Genomic DNA, 10,927 nt, shown 5'->3' on the forward strand with positions numbered 1-10,927 from the left:
GCCCACTAAAGGGCAAAGGGCAAAAGGCAGCAGACACTGATGCAGCTGGCCCCTTAGGCTATGGATAGTCAGCAGTGGTTTTCACACTGGGGAGCTGAGGGGGGCAATGATGTCCAGGAGGGGCCCAGACTCTATAAAAAGGGATTAAGATGACTGTTTTTAATATAAAAAAGGATGAAAGTGACTGCTTTAAATAGAAAATATAAAGAGAAGAGAATCTGCTTATATGTTAAAGATCCTAGAAATAATATGTTTACTCGAGGAAAGCTTGGTATGCACATGTTTGAATCCCACGGTGCTAGTGGGGTCTGGTTAGGTACTATGGGGGGGAATGGGCCTAGGCTGGAAGGCCACAACCACTGGCCATAGCCGCAGGCAGTGTGTTGGGGGTCTGAAGAAACTATTGTATAAGGAAACCCTGTTTAGTGAAGACTGAGTTCAGGTGATCTGATGTATAGCAACAAAACCACACATAATGACACCTTGGGAGACATCTACAGGAGTTGGGGGGTTGGGGGGGGGCAGGTACGATGGTCCTCACTTCCCACACCCACTGAATTTCAGGGGTTCTGCTGCGATAATCAGTTTACCCTGTTATATCCGCCCTGTGCCCCGCTACGCGGTGACGCAGGGCGTCTGAATAAAAGCCCCGCCCCCGCGTAAGGGAGGCAGTTCCGGGCACAGACTCCAACAACGTGTGGCGTGTTTCATTTCACTCCGGCTGGAGCTGCGCCACTGCGGCCTACCTCAGAGGCCTACAACGTTCTGCCTCCACGCGGAGCCAGAACGTAACACTAACCCGCGTTTATTATGACTAGTTTCCCCACTTTTGAGTTTTCACCCATTCCACGGGTAGAAATGAAATGCAGCTTCTAGAACATTCCAGCTTAACTTCCTCCCCCAGCCCCCTTAATCTGTATTCCCTTATCTGTGTCTCCCTGTGAACCTGAGGTGTAGCTTGTTCAGAGAGGAGTGCACTACCCATACATTGCAGTCCTCAAGGTTTGAATGCTAAACGTGTGTGTATCAGTCACGCTCTCTTCTCCTCCACTACACCAATGTTTAATTTCACTCTCTCCATCTCCCTTTACATGTGTCTGTCTCTCACACTTTCTCTCTCCCTCTCTCACTTTCTCTCTCCGTCTCTCACTTTCTCTCCCTCCCTCTATCACACTTTGGTTGTAAGGACCTGGCGAGAAACAATCAGAATGTGTTTTACATTCTGGTTGACTCTCGCCGCGTACTAATACTGTATATTTAAAAGTATCTCTCTTTTTAACTCTATTTCGACCTTTCTCTGTTCCTCCTCGCACACACCCCACCCTCATTCGATCTCTGTGTCCCTTTCTCCCCCTTTCACACTCTCCTCCCCCACCTCTCCTCCTCTCTCTCTCTCTTTCTCCATCTTACTCTGTTTCTGTTTTGTTATTCCTTCATCTCGCCGCTGCTTCTTGACGGGACCAGGCACTGTTGCCATGGTAACACGCATGCAATGCACAGTTAATGTGCATCTGTCATCAAGGTCCATGAAGCAGACAAGGAGGGAGGAAGGGGCCAGGCCTAGAGATGGCAGCAGAGCTCGAGACTAGACCCCGAGAGGGAGGAAGGGGGGCCAGGCCTAGAGATGGCAGCAGAGCTCGAGACCAGACCATGAGAGGGAGGAAGGGGAGCCAGGCCTAGAGATGGCAGCAGAGCTCGGGACTAGACCCTGAGAGGGAGGAGGGGGAGCCAGGCCTAGAGATGGCAGCAGAGCCCAGGACTAGAGCCTGAGAGGGAGGAAGGGGAGCCAGGCCTAAACCCTGAGAGGGAGGAAGTGGAGCCAGGCCTAGAGATGGCAGCAGAGCTCGGGACTAGACCCTGAGAGGGAGGAAGGGGAGCCAGGCCTAGAGATGGCAGCAGAGCTCGGGACTAGACCCAGAGAGGGAGGAAGGGGAGCCAGGCCTAGAGATGGCAGCAGAGCTCGGGACTAGACCCCGAGAGGGAGGAAGGGGAGCCAGGCCTAGAGATGGCAGCAGGGCACGAGACAGACCCTGAGTGGGAGGAAGGGGAGCCAGGCCTAGAGATGGCAGCAGAGCTCGAGACTAGACCCCGAGAGGGAGGAAGGGGAGCCAGGCCTAGAGATGGAAGCAGAGCTCGAGACTAGAGCCTGAGAGGGAGGAAGGGGAGCCAGGCCTAGAGATGGAAGCAGAGCTCGAGACTAGAGCCTGAGAGGGAGGAAGGGGAGCCAGGCCTAGAGATGGCAGCAGAGCTCGGGACTAGACCTAGAGAGGGAGGAAGGGGAGCCAGGCCTAGAGATGGAAGCAGAGCTCGGGACTAGACCCAGAGAGGGAGGAAGGGGAACAGAGCTCGGGACCCAGACCCTGAGAGGGAGGAAGGGGAGCCAGGCCTAAAGATGGCAGCAGAGCTCGGGACTAGACCCTGAGAGGGAGGAAGGGGAGCCAGGCCTAGAGATGGAGGCAGAGCTCGGGACTAGATCCCGAGAGGGAGGAAGGGGAGCCAGGCCTAGAGATGGCAGCAGAGCTCGAGACTAGACACCGAGAGGGAGGAAGGGGAGCCAGGCCTAGAGATGGCAGCAGAGCTCGGGACTAGACCCCGAGAGGGAGGAGGGGGAACCAGGCCTAGAGATGGCAGCAGAGGTCGAGACTAGACCCCGAGAGGGAGGAGGGGGAGCCAGGCCTAGAGATGGCAGCAGAGCTCGAGACTAGACCCCGAGAGGGAGGAAGGGGTGCCAGGCCAAGAGATGGCAGCAGAGCTCGGGACTAGACCCCGAGAGGGAGGAAGGGGAGACAGGCCTAGAGATGGCAGCAGAGCTCGGGACTAGACCCCGAGAGGGAGGAAGGGGAACCAGGCCTAGAGATGGCAGCAGAGCTCGAGACTTGACCCCGAGAGGGAGGAGGGGGAGCCAGGCCTAGAGATGGCAGCAGAGCTCGGGACTAGACCCCGAGAGGGAGGAGGGGGAGCCAGGCCTAGAGATGGCAGCAAAGCTCGGGACTAGACCCCGAGAGGGAGGAAGGGGAACCAGACCCTGAGAGGGAGGAAGGGGAGCCAGGCCTAGAGATGGCAGCAGAGCTCGGGACTAGACCCTGAGAGGGAGGAAGGGGAGCCAGGCCTCGAGATGGCAGCAGAGCTCGGGACTAGACCCCGAGAGGGACGAAGGGGAGCCAGGCCTAGAAATGGCAGCAGAGCTCGGGACTAGACCCTGAGAGGGAGGAAGGGGACCCAGGCCTGGAGATGGCGGCAGAGCTCGGGACTAGACGCCGAGAGGGAGGAAGGGGAGCCAGGCCTAGAGATGGCAGCAGAGCTCTGGACTAGACCCTGAGAGGGAGGAAGGGGAGCCAGGCCTAGAGATGGCAGCAGAGCTCGGGACTAGACCCCGAGAGGGAGGAAGGGGAGCCAGGCCTAGAGATGGAAGCAGAGCTCGGGACCAGACGCCGAGAGGGAGGAAGGGGAGCCAGGCCTAGAGATGGCAGCAGAGCTCGGGACTAGACCCTGAGAGGGAGGAAGGGGAGCCAGGCCTAGAGATGGCAGCAGAGCTCGGGACTAGACCCCGAGAGGGAGGAAGGGGAGCCAGGCCTAGAGATGGAAGCAGAGCTCGGGACTAGACCCCGAGAGGGAGGAAGGGGAACCAGACCCTGAGAGGGAGGAAGGGGAGCCAGGCCTAGAGATGGAAGCAGAGCTCGGGACTAGACGCCGAGAGGGAGGAAGGGGAGCCAGGCCTAGAGATGGCAGCAGAGCTCGGGACTAGACCCTGAGAGGGAGGAAGGGGAGCCAGGCCTAGAGATGGCAGCAGAGCTCGGGACTAGACCCCGAGAGGGAGGAAGGGGAGCCAGGCCTAGAGATGGAAGCAGAGCTCGGGACTAGACCCCGAGAGGGAGGAAGGGGAGCCAGGCCTAGAGATGGCAGCAGAGCTCGGGACTAGACCCTGAGAGGGAGGAAGGGGAGCCAGGCCTAGAGATGGCAGCAGAGCTCGGGACTAGCAGAGCTCGGGACTAGACCCTGAGAGGGAGGAAGGGGAACCAGGCCTAGAGATGGCAGCAGAGCTCGGGACTAGACCCCGAGAGGGAGGAAGGGGAACCAGGCCTAGAGATGGCAGCAGAGCTCGGGACTAGCAGAGCTCGGGACTAGACCCTGAGAGGGAGGAAGGGGAACCAGGCCTAGAGATGGCAGCAGAGCTCGGGACTAGACCCCGAGAGGGAGGAAGGGGAACCAGACCCTGAGAGGGAGGAAGGGGAGCCAGGCCTAGAGATGGCAGCAGAGCTCGGGACTAGACCCTTAGAGGGAGAAAGGGGAGCCAGGCCTAGAGATGGCAGCAGAGCTCGGGACTAGACCCTGAGAGGGAGGAAGGGGAGCCAGGCCTAGAGATGGAAGCAGAGCCCGGGACTAGATCCTGAGAGGGAGGAAGGGCAGCCAGGCCTAGAGATGGCAGCAGAGCCCGGGACTAGACCCTGTTAGGGAGGAAGGGGAACCAGGCCTAGAGATGGCAGCAGAGCTCGGGACTAGACCCTGAGAGGGAGGAAGGGGAGCCAGGCCTAGAGATGGAAGCAGAGACCGGGACTAGACCCTGAGAGGGAGGAAGGGGAGCCAGGCCTAGAGATGGCAGCAGAGCTCGAGACTAGACCCTGAGAGGGAGGAAGGGGAGCCAGGCCTAGAGATGGCAGCAGAGCTCGGGACTAGACCCCGAGAGGGAGGAAGGGGAGCCAGGCCTAGAGATGGCAGCAGAGCACGGGACTAGATCCCGAGAGGGAGGAAGGGGAGCCAGGCCTAGAGATGGCAGCAGAGCTCGGGACTAGACCCCGAGAGGGAGGAAGGGGAGCCAGGCCTAGAGATGGCAGCAGAGCTCGGGATTAGACCCGGAGAGGGAGGAAGGGGAGCCAGGCCTAAAATGGCAGCAGAGCTCGGGACTAGACCCCGAGAGGGAGGAAGGGGAGCCAGGCCTAGAGATGGCAGCAGAGCTTGGGACTAGACCCCGAGAGGGAGGAACGGGAGCCCGGCCAAGAGATGGCAGCAGAGCTCGGGACTAGACCCCGAGAGGGAGGAAGGGGAGCCAGGCCTAGAGATGGCAGCAGAGCTCGGGATTAGACCCCGAGAGGGAGGAAGGGGAGCCAGGCTTAGAGATGGCAGCAGAGCTCGGGACTAGACCCCGAGAGGGAGGAAGGGGAGCCAGGCCTAGAGATGGCAGCAGAGCTCGGGACTAGACCCCGAGAGGGAGGAAGGGGAGCCAGGCCTAGAGATGGCAGCAGAGCTCGGGACTAGACCCCGAGAGGGAGGAAGGGAGCCAGGCCTAGAGATGGCAGCAGAGCTCGGGACTAGACCCCGAGAGGGAGGAAGGGGATCCAGGCCTAGAGATGGCAGCAGAGCTCGGGACTAGACCCCGAGAGGGAGGAAGGGGAGCCAGGCCTAGAGATGGCAGCAGAGCACGGGACTAGACCCCGAGAGGGAGGAAGGGGAGCCAGGCCTAGAGATGGCAGCAGAGCTCGGGACTAGACCCCGAGAGGGAGGAAGGGGAGCCAGGCCTAGAGATGGCAGCAGAGCTCGGGACTAGACCCTGAGAGGGATGAAGGGAAGCCCGGCCAAGAGATGGCAGCAGAGCTCGAGACTAGACCCCGAGAGGAAGGAGGGGGAGCCAGGCCTAGAGATGGCAGCAGAGCTCGAGACTAGACCCCGAGAGGGAGGAGGGGGAGCCAGGCCTAGAGATGGCAGCAGAGCTCGGGACTAGACTAGACCCCGAGAGGAAGGAAGGGGAGCCAGGCCTAGAGATGGCAGCAGAGCTCGAGACTAGACCCCGAGAGGGAGGAGGGGGAGCCAGGCCTAGAGATGGCAGCAGAGCTCGGGACTAGACCCCGAGAGGGAGGAAGGGGAACCAGACCCTGAGAGGGAGGAAGGGGAACCAGGCCTAGAGATGGCAGCAGAGCTCGGGACTAGACCCCGAGATGGAGGAAGGGGAACCAGACCCTGAGAGGGAGGAAGGGGAGCCAGGCCTAGAGATGGAAGCAGAGCTCGGGACTAGACCCCGAGAGGGAGGAAGGGGAGCCAGGCCTAGAGATGGCAGCAGAGCTCGGGACTAGACCCTGAGAGGGAGGAAGGGGAGCCAGGCCTAGAGATGGCAGCAGAACTTGGGACTAGACCCTGAGAGGGAGGAAGGGGAGCCAGGCCTAGAGATGGCAGCAGAGCTCGGGACTAGACCCCGAGAGGGAGGAAGGGGAGCCAGGCCTACAGGTGGCAGCAGAGCTCGGGACTAGACCCTGAGAGGGAGGAAGGGGAGCCAGGCCTAGAGATGGCAGTAGAGCTCGGGACTAGACCCCAAGAGGGAGGAAGGGGAACCAGAACCCTGAGAGGGAGGAAGGGGAGCCAGGCCTAGAGATGGCAGCAGAGCACGGGACTAGACCCTGAGAGGGAGGAAGGGGAGCCAGGCCTAGAGATGGCAGCAGAGCTCGGGACTAGATCCTGAGAGGGAGGAAGGGCAGCCAGGCCTAGAGATGGCAGCAGAGCTCGGGACTAGACCCTGATAGGGAGGAAGGGGAGCCAGGCCTAGAGATGACAGCAGAGCTCGGGACTAGACCCTGAGATGGAGGAAGGGGAGCCAGGCCTAGAGATGGAAGCAGAGCTCGAGACTAGACCCTGAGAGGGAGGAAGGGGAGCCAGGCCTAGAGATGGCAGCAGAGCTCGAGACTAGACCCCGAGAGGGAGGAAGGGGAGCCAGGCCTAGAGATGGCAGCAGAGCACGGGACTAGATCCCGAGAGGGAGGAAGGGATGCCAGGCCTAGAGATGGCAGCAGAGCTCGGGACTAGACCCCGAGAGGGAGGAAGTGGAGCCAGGCCTAGAGATGGCAGCAGAGCTTGGGACTAGACCCCGAGAGGGAGGAAGGGGAGCCAGGCCTAGAGACGGCAGCAGAGCTCGGGACTAGACCCTGAGAGGGAGGAAGGGGAGCCAGGCCTAGAAACGGCAGCAGAGCTCGGGACTAGACCCTGAGAGGGAGGAAGGGGAGCCAGGCCTAGAGACGGCAGCAGAGCTCGGGACTAGACCCTGAGAGGGAGGAAGGGGAGCCAGGCCTAGAGACGGCAGCAGAGCTCGGGACTAGACCCTGAGAGGGAGGAAGGGGAGTCAGGCCTAGAGACGGAAACAGAGCTCGGGACTAGACCCTGAGGAGGAAGGGGAGCCAGGCCTGGAGATGGCAGCAGAGCTCGAGACTAGACCCTGAGAGGGAGGAAGGGGAGCCAGGCCTAGAGACGGCAGCAGAGCTCGGGACTAGACCCTGAGAGGGAGGAAGGGGAGCCAGACCTAGAGACGGCAGCAGAGCTCGGGACTAGACCCTGAGAGGGAGGAAGGGGAGCCAGGCCTAGAGATGGAAACAGAGCTCGGGACTAGACCCTGAGAGGGAGGAAGGGGAGCCAGGCCTAGAGACGGCAGCAGAGCTCGGGACTAGACCCTGAGAGGGAGGAAGGGGAGCCAGGCCTAGAGACGGCAGCAGAGCTCGGGACTAGACCCTGAGAGGGAGGAAGGGGAATCAGGCCTGGAGACGGAAACAGAGCTCGGGACTAGACCCTGAGAAGGAGGAAGGGGAGCCAGGCCTGGAGATGGCAGCAGAGCTCGGGACTAGACCATGAGAAGGAGGAAGGGGAGCCAGGCCTAGAGATGGCAGCAGAGCTCGGGACTAGACCCTGAGAGGGAGGAAGGGGAGCCAGGCCTAGAGATGGCAGCAGAGCTCGAGACTAGACCCTGAGAGGGAGGAAGGGGAGCCAGGCCTAGAGATGGCAGCAGAGCACGGGACTAGACCCTGAGAGGGAGGAAGGGGAGCCAGGCCTAGAGATGGCAGCAGAGCACGGGACTAGACCCTGAGAGGGAGGAAGGGGAGCCAGGCCTAGAGATGGCAGCAGAGCTCGGGACTAGACCCTGAGAGGGAAGAAGGGGAGCCAGGCCTAGAGATGGCAGCAGAGCTCGGGACTAGACCCTGAGAGGGAGGAAGGGGAGCCAGGCCTAGAGATGGCAGCAGAGCACGGGGCTAGAACCTGAGAGGGAGGAAGGGGAGCCAGGCCTAGAGATGGCAGCAGAGCTCGGGGCTAGACCCTGAGAGGGAGGAAGGGGAGCCAGGCCTAGAGATGGCAGCAGAGCTTGGGACTAGACTCTGAGAGGGAGGAAGGGGAGCCAGGCCTAGAGATGGCAGCAGAGCTCGGGACGAGACCCTGAGAGGGAGGAAGGGGAACCAGACCCTGAGAGGGAGGAAGGGGAGCCAGGCCTAGAGATGGCAGCAGAGCTCGGGACTAAACCCTGAGAGGGAGGAAGGGAAGCCAGGCCTAGAGATGGCAGCAGAGCTCGGGACTAGACCCCGAGAGGGAGGAAGGGGAACCAGACACTGAGAGGGAGGAAGGGGAACCAGGCCTAGAGATGGCAGCAGAGCTCGGGACTAGACCCCGAGAGGGAGGAAGGGGAACCAGACCCTGAGAGGGAGGAAGGGGAGCCAGGCCTAGAGATGGCAGCAGAGCTCGGGACTAGACCCTGAGAGGGAGGAAGGGGAGCCAGGCCTAGATATGGCAGCAGAGCTCGGGACTAGACCCCGAGAGGGAGGAAGGGGAACCAGACCCTGAGAGGGAGGAAGGGGAACCAGGCCTAGAGATGGCAGCAGAGCTCGGGACTAGACCCCGAGAGGGAGGAAGGGGAACCAGACCCTGAGAGGGAGGAAGGGGAGCCAGGCCTAGAGATGGCAGCAGAGCTTAGGACTAGACCCTGAGAGGGAGGAAGGGGAGCCAGGCCTAGAAATGGCAGCAGAGCTCGGGACTAGACCCCGAGAGGGAGGAAGGGGAACCAGACCCTGAGAGGGAGGAAGGGGAACCAGGCCTAGAGATGGCAGCAGAGCTCGGGACTAGACCCCGAGAGGGAGGAAGGGGAACCAGGCCTAGAGATGGCAGCAGAGCTCGGGACTAGACCCCGAGAGGGAGGAAGGGGAATCAGACCCTGAGAGGGAGGAAGGGGAGCCAGGCCTAGAGATGGCAGCAGAGCTCGGGACTAGACCCTGAGAGGGAGGAAGGGGAGCCAGGCCTAGAGATGGCAGCAGAGCTCGGGACTAGACCCCTAGAGGGAGGAAGGGGAACCAGACCCTGAGAGGGAGGAAGGGGAACCAGGCCTAGAGATGGCAGCAGAGCTCGGGACTAGACCCCGAGAGGGAGGAAGGGGAACCAGACCCTGAGAGGGAGGAAGGGGAGCCAGGCCTAGAGATGGCAGCAGAGCTCGGGACTAGACCCTGAGAGGGAGGAAGGGGAGCCAGGCCTAGAGATGGCAGCAGAGCTCGGGACTAGACCCCGAGAGGGAGGAAGGGGAACCAGACCCTGAGAGGGAGGAAGGGGAGCCAGGCCTAGAGATGGCAGCAGAGCTCGGGACTAGACCCTGAGAGGGAGGAAGGGGAGCCAGGCCTAGAGATGGCAGCAGAGCTCGGGACTAGACCCCGAGAGGGAGGAAGGGGAGCCAGGCCTAGAGATGGCAGCAGAGCTCGGGACTAGACCCCGAGAGGGAGGAAGGGGAGACAGGCCTAGAGATGGCAGCAGAGCTCGGGACTAGACCCCGAGAGGGAGGAAGGGGAGCCAGGCCTAGAGATGGCAGCAGAGCTTGGGACTAGACCCCGAGAGGGAGGAAGGGGAGCCAGGCCTAGAGATGGAAGCAGAGCTCGAGACTAGACCCTGAGAGGGAGGAAGGGGAGCCAGGCCTAGAGATGGCAGCAGAGCTCGAGACTAGACCCCGAGAGGGAGGAAGGGGAGCCAGGCCTAGAGATGGCAGCAGAGCACGGGACTAGATCCCGAGAGGGAGGAAGGGGAGCCAGGCCTAGAGATGGCAGCAGAGCTCGGGACTAGACCCTGAGAGGGAGGAAGGGGAGCCAGGCCTAGAGATGGCAGCAGAGCTCGGGATTAGACCCTGAGAGGGAGGAATGGGAGCCAGGCCTAGAGATGGCAGCAGAGCTCGGGACTAGAGCCTGAGAGGGAGGAAGTGGAGCCAGGCCTAGAGATGGCAGTAGAGCTCGGGACTAGACCCTGAGAGGGAGGAAGGGAAGCCAGGCCTAGAGATGGCAGCAGAGCTCGGGACTAGACCCCCGAGAGGGAGGAAGGGGAACCAGACCCTGAGAGGGAGGAAGGGGAGCCAGGCCTAGAGATGGCAGCAGAGCTCGGGACTAGACCCTGAGAGGGAGGAAGGGGAGCCAGGCCTAGAGATGGCAGCAGAGCTCGGGACTAGACCCCGAGAGGGAGGAAGGGGAACCAGACACTGAGAGGGAGGAAGGGGAGCCAGGCCTAGAGATGGCAGCAGAGCTCGGGGCTAGACCCTGATAGGGAGGAAGGGGAACCAGGCCTAGAGATGGCAGCAGAGCTCAGGACTAGACCCCGAGAGGGAGGAAGGGGAGCCAGGCCTAGAGATGGCAGCAGAGCTCGGGACTAGACCCTGAGAGGGAGGAAGGGGAGCCAGGCCTAGAGATGGCAGCAGACCTCGGGACTAGACCCCGAGAGGGAGGAAGGGGACCCAGACCCTGAGAGGGAGGAAGGGGAACCAGGCCTAGAGATGGCAGCAGAGCTCGGGACTAGACCCCGAGAGGGAGGAAGGGGAACCAGACCCTGAGAGGGAGGAAGGGGAGCCAGGCCTAGAGATGGCAGCAGAGCTCAGGACTAGAACCTGAGAGGGGAGCCAGGCCTAGAAATGGCAGCAGAGCTCGGGACTAGACCCCGAGAGGGAGGAAGGGGAACCAGACCCTGAGAGAGAGGAAGGGGAACCAGGCCTAGAGATGTCAGCAGAGCTCGGGACTAGACCCCGAGAGGGAGGAAGGGGAACCAGGCCTAGAGATGGCAGCAGAGCTCGGGACTAGACCCCGAGAGGGAGGAAGGGGAATCAGACCCTGAGAGGGAGGAAGGGGAGCCAGGCCTAGAGATGGCAGCAGAGCTCGGGACTAGACCC

Source organism: Ambystoma mexicanum, chromosome 11, assembly GCF_040938575.1.
Source record: "Ambystoma mexicanum isolate Mex_15411 chromosome 11, UKY_AmexF1_1, whole genome shotgun sequence".
Classification (NCBI taxonomy): Eukaryota; Metazoa; Chordata; class Amphibia; order Caudata; family Ambystomatidae; genus Ambystoma; species Ambystoma mexicanum.